This window comes from Zingiber officinale, chromosome 1A, assembly GCF_018446385.1.
Source record: "Zingiber officinale cultivar Zhangliang chromosome 1A, Zo_v1.1, whole genome shotgun sequence".
Classification (NCBI taxonomy): Eukaryota; Viridiplantae; Streptophyta; class Magnoliopsida; order Zingiberales; family Zingiberaceae; genus Zingiber; species Zingiber officinale.
In genome coordinates, this window is record NC_055987.1 from 121,528,641 (window position 1) to 121,540,457 (window position 11,817).

General features: G+C 37.8%; 1 pseudogene; it reads right to left on the minus strand.

The window, feature by feature from the left end:
- Positions 1–2,365: 2,365 nt before the first annotated feature.
- On the minus strand, positions 2,366–3,081 carry LOC122002323 (annotated as a pseudogene).
- Between the last annotated feature and the right edge of the window lie 8,736 nt (positions 3,082–11,817).

The following is an 11,817-nucleotide window of genomic DNA, read 5'->3' on the forward strand; positions in this document are numbered from 1 at the left end:
CCCTAACCCCTCCAACGTCCCCGACAGTCTCCATCATCCCCGACGGCCTCCAGCCACCGCGACATCCCACTTTTGGTTTCTGCGTGCCCATGAAAACGCGCCCAAACGCAGAGGAACGCACCCACGAGTCCCGACCTCCGGCGACGCCTAGCCATGCCCTCACCGGCGACGGTCTCCAGCCACCACGACATCCCACTTTTGGTTTCTGCGTGCCCGCGAAAATGCGCCCAAACGCAGAGGAACGCGCCCACGAGTCCCGACCTCCGGCGACGCCTAGCCCTGCCCTCACCGGCGACGGCCCACGCTCTTTAAGTGAGGATTTAGGAGTTCAACTGTTGGTTCTAGCAAGATAGAGTTTTCATTTAATTCATTCCTATTTAAATGTTTGAGTTCCGGATTTACAATAGCATGAGCACCTTTCCTGTTGATTTGTTTCCAATATCTTTTTAAAACAAAATTTTTACTAGATTTAGATGTGAAAGAGAGATGCCCATCAGCTTGTTTTGCAACATAGTTGGGCTAATCTACAACTTAGCTTGTCTAGATATGCAGACCAGACATGTTTGGTATATTAACGCTTGAGATTCAAGTTATATAGTAACTCAAACTTGAGCTTGTGCTAAAAAACCTTCTCCGCTTGATTGCAAGGTGAATTATGTTAAAAATTACTTGACTAGCAAAAAGCACAGTGAATTTCTACAAGACATACTTCTTTAATAAGTATATTGGAAATAGCTTAAAGCACTAAGTTTATGTTTTACTTATTACTTATTAACAACATGAGATAAGTTATGTGACAATTATTGCTTATTTTCTATTTTTTAATTTATTTAGCATACAATCTGTGAACATAAAGATATATTTGAATCTAAGTAATTCTTGTTTGCTTAATAGGTTGGTATTTCATGACATCATCAAGTTACAGCTCCATCGACAATATGAAATTTGAACATGTACCATGTAGGGACTACGGACGAAGAACATTGGTGTGTGTTTCTAGATCGACCAAAAATCTCGGAAGGAGGTATTATCGATGTGGGCAACATGGCTGGCAAAAGTGGATGGTAGTTGATACTCTGTCTGATGAAGATAGCGGTGGAAGGTTAGGAAGAATAGAGTCAAGGTTAGGAAGTGAACCCATTGTTTCTCGTGGACATAATCTAGGAAAGTCAAATGTACCATCAGTGGTCTGGATATTAGTTATAGTGAATCTAACTCTTTTGGCCGTGTACCTTATTACTTTGTTAGTTCAGGTAGTTAATTAGTGTTGACTAATGTTGGTGTTGTTGAACATGTTATATAATGGATATTCCAATAGGGTAATTAGTTTTTTGTTAAGATGGATGTTGTGAAACATGTTATATAATGGTTCTAAAATATTGTAATGATTTATTCTGTGTTGTTCTTCTTTCGGGGCTTAGTTCTCATCTCTGATACTTCTTCACTCAAGCAAGGATGTGAAATTATATTGAAAGGAATGTGTGCTATGTTAACAAATTTGAGGTGTCGATAAGGTTGGTCATGTGTCTCTTTTGTTCTTCTTTATGAATTTATTGAGTTTCTTTAGTGTGTTATAGCTTTTGACTTCTATTATTCTGCCTAGTGTATTCTTGTTAAAGTCTTAGGATGAGAAATATTTTTTGTTCGACGAGGTAATTGAAGGTTCAAGTGTTGTTCTAGTTTCTTTCAGAAGACTGTTTGTTGGATGGCAATTGCAGGTCAGGCTTAAGCTCCAGCTCCAGCACATCCGATGGTTCAATGACCAGTTCAGCCTTCGGACCTGTCGATGCCTCAAGTCAGGGTTCAAAACTGCAGGAGGTCTCCACCATTCTTATAGTTGCAACTTTGCTGCATTTCCTAGTTGTTTACATGTAAACCATATCTGCTATCACCATTGCTTTTGCTCCCTGCTTTTGATTTTCTGGTCATTGATTCAGCTGGTGATTTCTGAATACTATCTTTTGAATATCAACCTTACAAATATATCTTCCAATACTGCGAATCTTTGATGCTTCCATTTGAGTATCAAAACTACGAGTCAAATTTTCTTCTACTTTTATTTAAGGAGTTAAACGACCCTTATGGTGCCCGAGTCACCGTCCGTTGAATTTGGATCAGATTGGTCGACTCATGATTTAAACCAATCTGGTTAGATCAATAATCTCAATTGATAATGCCACAATCATATAAATTGTTCACAACTATCTCATTCAAATATGTAAAAGAACGTAGTATCCTCAAATAGATGTTCAATTTAGCACTACGGAATTGCGTTCATGATACAAACACATGATAACCATAGACTCGAATGGGAAATCCTACAAGTGTCAACTTCTGTGAAAAGCTATTCGAACCAGATATTATATATTAGCATTTGAAGCCATGACATACAGACAGAATTATGATAAGAATTAGTGCAATAATGATTCCCAAAACAATCAACTTAATCTTCATGTTCTAAAGCCACATCTTCCTCTTGATATGTGTTCCTTGCTGTCTAAAATCCTGTGCCTCGGAGCGAATGTTCTCAGTCTTATCGACAAGCAACTAAATTTTCTCACCACGATCAAGAACCTATAACTCAAAAAGATCAGTTAAAAAGAAACACAAAGAATGTCCTCAAGCAGGGAATGCTAAAAACCTAAGAATGAAATAATGTGACATCACAAGCACAAAGTACCTTTTCAATGTTTTCCATCATAACTCCTTTGACTTCCGAAACCTGAGCTTTCACCTTTGTGAGTTTGCTAATCTCTTCAGGGTGATCTATGCAATACTGCATGTGCTCTTTCAGCTTGGACCTGATGGGTTAGCAAAATGTTCCATGATAATCGTGGTTAGACAAAAGCTGAAAGACTAGAATCTGAGTGATCATTGAAAACATTACCCGAATTCACGGGTAAGGCTATTGGCTGCAGCAGTTGCAGCTTTTCCTCCATATCTTTTGTTGAAGTCCTCCTTCACCCTTTCCAGAAAGGTAATGGGAATTTGCCTCCCTAGTGATTCAACGGCAACCACACAGTATGCGAGCTGCTCCATGAAGGAGAAGAAGTACAGCAAGTCATGCCCGGAGGCTGTCATCTCTTCCCTTGGTAAGAACATTTTATTTTATAGCTGGCTCATAAAATATTTAATTCGTAATAAAATTATACATCAAACCAAATTCAAACTCATAAACTGATAAAGGAGTAAACACAACCTGAGCTTCAATTACCTAAAAGAATCAACTTGAATGAGTGTTCTAATTAAGAGAAAACAAACTATGAAGTTGCAAACAAATCCAAGAATCACATACTATACGGAAACATCAAAATATATCTCAAAAGGATGTTAAGACCGTAATATGCAACTCACAAGCACTATCAGTCAAAGTAAGCGGAAACAAAATGGGGAAATGAAGAACAAAAACAAAGGTAGACACCCTAAGGAGATCAGATTCCTAGGACAAGAACCACCAAAATATTCCCGCAAGCATTCAGTGAAAATGCCCTAGAGCTCCAAAATTTCCAAAAGCAATCGAAGCTCAGGTATGACTCCCAAAACATTTGGAACTTGTCAAGAAAGGAAATCATATCAATAGATTAACTACCATTTCAAGTGCACATATAAATAGACTTAGACACATACGAGATCGTCTCAGTCTAAGGGGAGGAGGTTGCAGGAGGTGGTCCAGCAAACTGCATATATGAGAATTGCACCTATAACAGTAAACAACTGTAAACTATTAATGAATTTAGTTTGGGAATAAAGAAGTTACATGTAGTTCAACAAAGATGTATATATACCTAAGAAAGTTGTGATGTCAATAATGGTGGAAATTGAGTCTCAGTCATATTGAAACTACCAACAGAACTACCAATTGTTAGCACAAGATTTATAGGCTAAAACAAAAAAATAAAAATCAATCTTAGCTGGTTATAATATAAATTATCTAACATAAGTAAAACAAATACCAACTTGATGACTAAACCGGTCACATTGTACGCTGGCCACGCTGGAAATAGTTTGATCTACACCCTGTGTTATAAAAAAAATAGAGTAATTTAACTTATTCTAATTTAACAACAAATAATACCGAATAAACAAAATTTGTGAAATTTTGGAATATAAACCATTACAATTGTTGAAGCTTGATTTGTTTTCCTCGCTGCTTTTCTTTTCCTTGAAATCTTCTCTAACCCACCTTTCAACCTTTTACCTGATACCGTTTTTTTCTTCATTTTAATCCCTTTCACTCCAGTAGAGTTCCCTTCAATTTCCCAGGATGCTTGGCTCACATTTGATTGTTGGACATTTGATTCAGTACCTTGTAACTTATCATCCACCATCTTACACAAGCTCAACATAACATCTTTAACAAACATGTAAGTGTCATCCCTTTCTGCTGCCTTGGTAACCAATTGAACATTCAACCCACACAACTCTTTGTAATGCATATTTTGAAGTACTTTTGGATCCAAAATAGTATTGTTGGCCATTGAATCATTAACTCCAAAATATCCAATTTTTTCTTTTCTTGTCCACCTTTTCAATACATAATCACTTGGGATTTTCATGATATTTTTCCACGTAAATATTTTCAGAATATGAGAACACAAAATTCCAGCAAATTCATATTTTCTACAGCTACACTCAATTTTTTTACACTCCTTGTCAAGTGTAACAATATGATGGTTTCTCTTTTTGTGAGGAGTAACTTTATATTTTGCAAATGTATTAACATCCTCACAAATTTCTAGAATAGAATCATGAGATAAACACCACTCCTATTGAAAACACTTGTATACCTTAGGAGTATAAATTTCACTAGCATGCTTCAAAATCTCAATAGGAAACATTAAATAGGGAACAGTTGTATTAGATTTGAAATCAGCTTTTAATTCCTTGTATCGACGATCATCAAGGAGTCTTTGGAAGTGACTGAAGAAGTCTAAAAACTTGTGTTTATAAGTGACATACTTTTTCACAATACTATTCATGCTCTCACTTCTTTCGGTTGTAGTCATATCTGCACAAAACATTTGTCATCCATATACTAAAGCCCATTTTTCCTTGATGTTGTACATACGCCTCAACCAATCATTGTCTTCAAGTGCATACTTGGCTAACATTATGTTCCATGCTAAAATAAAATCTTCCTCTTCATCAAAATCATATATATATGAGGCAAAATCTTTAGCAAAGTCTCTAAAGTTAGAAAAAAAACTCCACTCAAATGTATGACAGCATTTTGATAAATATGCCAAATGCACAAACGATGATGTGTTTCAGGCTATCTAGAAGCTAACGCCTTTGCCATTGCTGCATCTTGATCTATAAGAATAGTAGTTGGGTTTTTCTCACCCATAGCTCTAGTTAATGTATCAAATAACCACTCAAAAGTCAAACTAGTTTCATCATATAATAAAGCAGCACCAAAAAGTATGGATTGTTTATGATGATTAACACCTACAAACAATGCAATTGGTCGACCTTCATTGTTCTTTCTGTAGGTTGTGTCAAAGCAAACAACATCTCCAAATTAGCATAATCAGCTCTCATCTTAGCATCAGACCAAAAAATATTAGTAATCAAATCATCTTCATCAACTTGGATAGCATAAAAAAAAAATTAGGATCATCAAACTGCATTTTCTGCAGATATTCCAATACACCCCTGTATCCCCAACTCTCATATTTATTGTTCTTTTGGGTCGCAAGTAGTTTTTATAATCTTCAGGAATAAATCCTAAATTCTCCCTCCCACCTACTTGCCTCACCATGAGATCATGAGATGCTTTTGGGGGGATTCCCACATCACTTGCCATCTCAATTTGTATCGCTGCAGAAGAAGAAATATTCCTATGACTTCTATAGAGGTGTGTTTTGCTTGGACTTGAGAGATAATGATTATGCTCTTTAACAAACTGCACCACAGTAAACTTGTTTTTTTTCCGATTACAAATCTTCATTTTAGCCTCACAACCAAACCTTGTTTCATCACGACTTGCTTTGACATAAAGATCTCGTTTGTATTTTCCTCTTTTACCTTGGGCACAACAAAAAAAAACCCTATTAAGTAATTTACCTGATTCATCCTTGTGGATTCTACCTCTCCTTATACCAAACCCAACCTTTTTAGCATATGTCAAATAAATTGATATGCATCTTCTTCTGTTTCAAATTCCAATCCCAAATGTGGTATATCCAAATCTGTTTCAACGTTCAAGCCTATACAATCAAACAAACAAAGCAAGATGGCTAAAAAAAGAAATTTAATATAATGAAGGTCAATACAATCCCAATATGATTCTTATTACCTTCATCAATATAATCAAAGTCACCTTCTTGTCTATCTTCATTTCCTTCAAAATTCAACCGACGACAACTTATAGATTCATCCTCCATGATAATTACTTTGATCCTTTAAAAAAAAAAATCAATTTAGGGCAAAATAAAAAAAAAACAGCCACAAAAGAACTGCATGTCCTCGGTAAACCTTCAAGTCGTGGCAGAGCAATTCCCGGAGTAGGAAAAGGTAGAGGAATCATGAAAAATCAAACAAAGAAACCTATACAAGCACCCCAGGATGGCATCGGCAAGAACACTGGTGATATTGAGATGCTCTATTTCCAAGATACTTATTAAAGAAGTATGTCTTGTAGAAATTCACTAAGCTTTTTGCTAGTCAAGTAATTTTTAACACAATTCACCTTGCAATCAGGCGGAGAAGGTTTTTAGCACAAGCCAACCTAATCCTAAGGGTATGAATGATGCCAAGAACTTGTTGAAAGTAAGGTAAATTACACAAATTCTACAACTCAGTTAGCAACTTACAAATGAAACAAATTAAACAAAAATTTTGTTTTAAAAAGATATTGGAAACAAATCAACAGGAAAGGTGATCATGCTGTTATAAATCCAGAACTCAAACATTTAAATAGGAAGGAATTAAAGGAAAACTCTATCTTGCTAGAACCAACAGTTGAACTCCTAAATCCTCACTTAAAGAGCGTGGGTCGTCGCCGGTGAGGGCAGGGCTAGGCGTCGCCGGAGGTCGGGACTCGTGGGTGCGTTCCTCTGCGTTTGGGCGCGTTTTCATGGGCACGCAGAAACCAAAAGTGGGATGTCGCGGTGGTTGGAGGCCGTCGGGGATGATGGAGACTGTCGGGGACGTTGGAGGGGTTAGGGCTTTGAAAGTGCACGCAGAAACTCCGGTCGAGGGTGGAGTCTTCGTCTTCGGCGTGAGAGGTGGAGGATCGCGAGAGTAACGACTTGGGAGTTTTCGTCTTCTGCGTGAGAGGTATGAGATCACCGACGGAGAGGATCGCGAGAGTTAGGGCTGGGGTTTCTGTCGTGAAAGAGGTTTCTACGTGCACGCATTGTGCACGTGAGACCTGTTGGATCGTGAAACGTCGATAGAGGGGGAGTGAATATCGATTCGAAAAACAACGAGTATAAAAGAGTTAAGTGCAGCGGAAATAAAATAGCTTAGACAGATGAACACGATATTTTTTTACTTCGTTCGGAGCCTGTGACGACTCCTACTCGAAGGCACGTACTCCTTGAGTACTTTCGTTGGGCAATCACTAGTAGTTCGAATATTATTACAATTTAAAGTACAAAAATGCTAATGAAAATAAAACAAATACCGACAAGAATTAAAGATGAGGAAATGAGCGTATTGTCGGATCTTCGTTAGCGTCGCAGGAGCGCAGAACAGTAGAGCAAGCAGTCTAAGAGTTCTGAGTTGGTTCTGATCTCTGCCTCACCCCATCTTTTATATGAAGCTCGGGGCGCCCTGAATCCCTTCCAGGCGCCCTGGTGAGACGTGGCAAGTCCAACCAATGAGCTCCAAGTGGCGACGCGCGGTCAGGATAATTTTTGCCTCCAGGGCGCCCGGGTGCCTCCCGGGCGCCCGGACCTCCGAGCGCCCTGACCACCTTTTTCCAGAGAACAACTTTCCTGCAAAATAAGGTTAGTCCGAGACAAATAGATCCTGCGAAATAAAGTGTTAGCACAGTTTATGAGTTTAGAAGTATGACTTAGCAAAACAGAGTATGACCTAGATTCCGTCTTTCCGAGATCGGAATCTAGTCACGATCTCGACTTAGATATCCGAAATGGATATAAGCCGGATCGACGCCTAATGTTCCCTTCCCGGGAACGCGTCCTCGCAGTCACTCCCATCCAGTGACTTATCTTACTTACCTGCCAGATGTCCGGTCAGCCCTTCGACCCGTCTAGACTTCTCGCCAGCTATCCGGTCAGCCCGTCGACCTAGCTGGACTTCTCGCCAAGCGTCCGGTCAGCCCATCGACCCGCTTGGACTTCTCGCCAGCTATCCGGTCAGCCCGTCGACCTAGCTGGGCTTCGTGCCAGACATCTGATCAGCCCGTCGACCTGTCTGGACTTTTCCTGCACACTCGATCAGAGTGTTTAGACAACAACAAGCTAACTTAACCTGATTTGTCATTCATCAAAACCTGGGTTAAATCGTTAGTGCAAACCGCACCAACAATCTCCCCCTTTTTGATGGAATGACAACCTGGATAAGTTAGTGTAAACATATGCATAAAACAACATGCATTTAATGTGGTTTTTAAGTTAGTTTGTATTTTCAGTTTGGTTCAGCTAACTTAACCACCTAACCCTCCCCCTTTGGCATTCATCAAAAATAAGCATGGATTAACTAAGCATAGACTTTAGACAAAAAAAACGTCAGGATAATCTGGGGGAGTTTAAACTTTTGAAAACTTGTTTAAAGCATTAGCTTTTAGAAAAATAGCTAAGTTTAGACAAAATCTCACACACAAGTGTATAAGTTCTAAATTTCAAGATCAAATTTTAAATTTTTCAACACAAGTTTTTGTAATGCTTTTCAAATAAGTTTTCAAAAATTCCAAAACTGAGTTTGAAAAAGATTATATTTCAAAACTGATTGAAATTTATTTTTCAACACTAAGTTTGTAAAAGATTTAATTTGTAAACTTAAGATTTTGAAAAAAATCTCATTTCCACAATTTTCAATAACAGAGCAATTTTTTAAAACTAATTTTTGCAAAATTTAATTTTCAAATTAAGTACAATCAAATTTTGAGAAGTAGATTTTTAATTTTCAAAACTAAGTTAAATCTAATATTCAAAATCAATTTTCAATAAAAAATGAAACCCAAAACAACTTGATTGTATAAGAGTTAGTTTGCAAACATGGTTTTAAAATATTCAAAGTAAACAAAGGAGTTTTCAAAATAATTTTGTAAAATTCTTTTTTAGAAACAATTTTTTCAAAAAAGAATTTGCATATTTTTAATCAAGTTGAGTCAAAAATAATTTAAAATTTTAATTTGAAAAACTGAAGTAGTTTTATCTCTCCCCCTGAACCTGACATTAATTCAAATGTCTAACCAGTTTGTTACTGACTGACTTATCAGAAGATAGCAGCTTTCACTTGGTTAGTCAAGTTAAGGTCAATCTTAACTTGATTAATGTATATTTTGTATTTAACGCCCAGACTTATGTCGATGCACTGAAATAAGCATCTTAAGTCTTAGGCAAGTGGCCTATGCATCTCACCCCTTTCTATGTTCGTCAAACACAAGCAAGGTAAGCCTAGGGTTTTGGTGAGATGCTCAAAACTAGTCCTATGGGTACATGTTTTCTAAGGATTTTAACCTAGTCTAAGGCTAAAAATTCATTTAAAAGTCTAAAAATAGGAAAGTTTTGAAAACGAAATATGTTTTAACCTATAATTTGAGAATAATCATTTTTGAAATTATTTTTGAAATTTGAAACTCCTAGTCTATTAAGATCGAACATAATCAATCCATATCAGAAAGAACACTAGATAGATCAATAAGCATTCTACAAGTGATGTAGATAACTAAAGTGTCATAACTAGAGCTACTGAGATGAGGAAGGGGGTGGTCCATATCCCAAGGAGCGGAATAGTGTCATCAACTCAGTGTGTCGGGTCTGCCCGTCAGCTCGTAACTCGGAGACCTCTCGCCGCATGTCACGCTGAAAGTCAGAGTTCTCTTGCTTGAGACTCGCCATGGCTCTCTCTAGTCCAGTCATGCAGTCGGCTAGAGTGCGTGGTGTGTGACGTGGTGCTCGAGCTGGTGGTGGAGGTGGAACGGCCTCCTCCGGAAACAGTGCAAGCATGAACTCATCCTGCTCGGCCTCCCCCTGCGCGCCTGGGTCATGCTGGTGCCGTGCCCCCCTCCGCCAAGACATAGTACCATCGCCCTCATCTATGTGGATACTAGCTAGAGAGAAGTTCCTAGCTGTTATGACGTCAAACTCAGTCATATAGCGAATGTCTCCTCTAGTGACATCAATGTGCAACGAGGACATATATGCTGTCAGAATGTGACAGAACGGCATGTGGACTCGTCTATTAGTCACGTATCCAGCCGAGTAGATAATAGTGGAGAAGATATGTAGGCTGATGTCAATATCTAACCTATAACTCAGGGCATAGAGTAAAAATGAATGGAATGGGCGCATCACAGCGATGTCTCGAGTAGTCAGTAGTAAAGTGCAAAAGACTAAGACCCTATAAAGAGCGTAGTCCTGGACTCGAAGTTTTACCGACCTAAACTGGGTCACAGTGGGATCTCGCTCTCCCCCCAAAAATATGAATAAATCGTATCAAGAGTGATATGTGAGTAGGGATCTCCGAATGGTAGATCCCCGGGAGGATAGCACAAAAAGGGACAAGTGGATGGACGTAACCCTAAAAACTCCTGGATCAATGTAGGGGATAACGTGATATCAGTACCTGCTGTCCTAGTAGTGTAGGTAAGGTCGTCTACTTTCACTAAGTTGTTATAAAATTCATCACATAGACTTATGTTTACTGGACTAATACATTCAACAAGGTTTCGTAGGTTATAGTGGTTTATAACCTCCATAACAGGAGCACAAGAAACTAAAAAGAACGATCTATCTATGCATTTAGTCTTAATGACCATATAAATGGTTGACTCAAACCTAACTCTAAGTTCATCTGTGGGAAACCTAAGGTCAGTACTAGCGTTAGAGAGCCCAGCACCAGTATTTGTTCGTTTCCTACTGTTATATCAAAGAGATATTCTAAATGAAAATATCAAGACAAATTTAAAGAATTTTTAGACAAGGAAAAAGGATTTACCGAGGAGCCATCGTAAAATATAGAACTGATGACCTCGGTTGAGTCGCGGCAGTGTCTTCACCGCAAGAAAATTTAATTTTAGAACACTCTCGCACTGAGTTTCGGATAGAACCTTGGTAAGAGTGAAACGATTTCGGGCAAGTGTTGGGGGCGCCTGCTGCCCCCTATTTATAGGGAACTCCGGGCGCCCGAAGCAATTCCGGGCGCCCGGGGTTGATTTCGGGCGGGGCGCCTGGATCCCCTCCCGGGCGCCCCCGAAGGGAATACTAGGGGCGCCCGCCCCTGGTTTTTGACCCTTTAAATGATTTTTTTTTTTGAGTTTAATTTAATTTTTTAAAATAACTTTTAAAGTTAATTTAATAATTTTTAAAATAGTTTTTAAAGTTAATTTAATAGTTTTTAAAGTTAATTTAATTTTTTAAAGTTAATTTAATAGTTTTAAAAATAGTTTTTAAAGTTAATTTAATTATTTTTAAAATAGTATTTAAAGTTAATTTAAAATAATTTTTAAAATAGTTTTTGAGGTTAATTTGGTTTTAAAATTAAAAGTAAATTAATCGTAATTTATTTTAGTTATTTAATTCGAAATTTGATTAGTTCAAAATTTAACTTAACTAATTCAGTTCAAAATTTAATTTGATTAATTTAATTTGAAATTTAATTTAATTAACTTAATTTGAAATT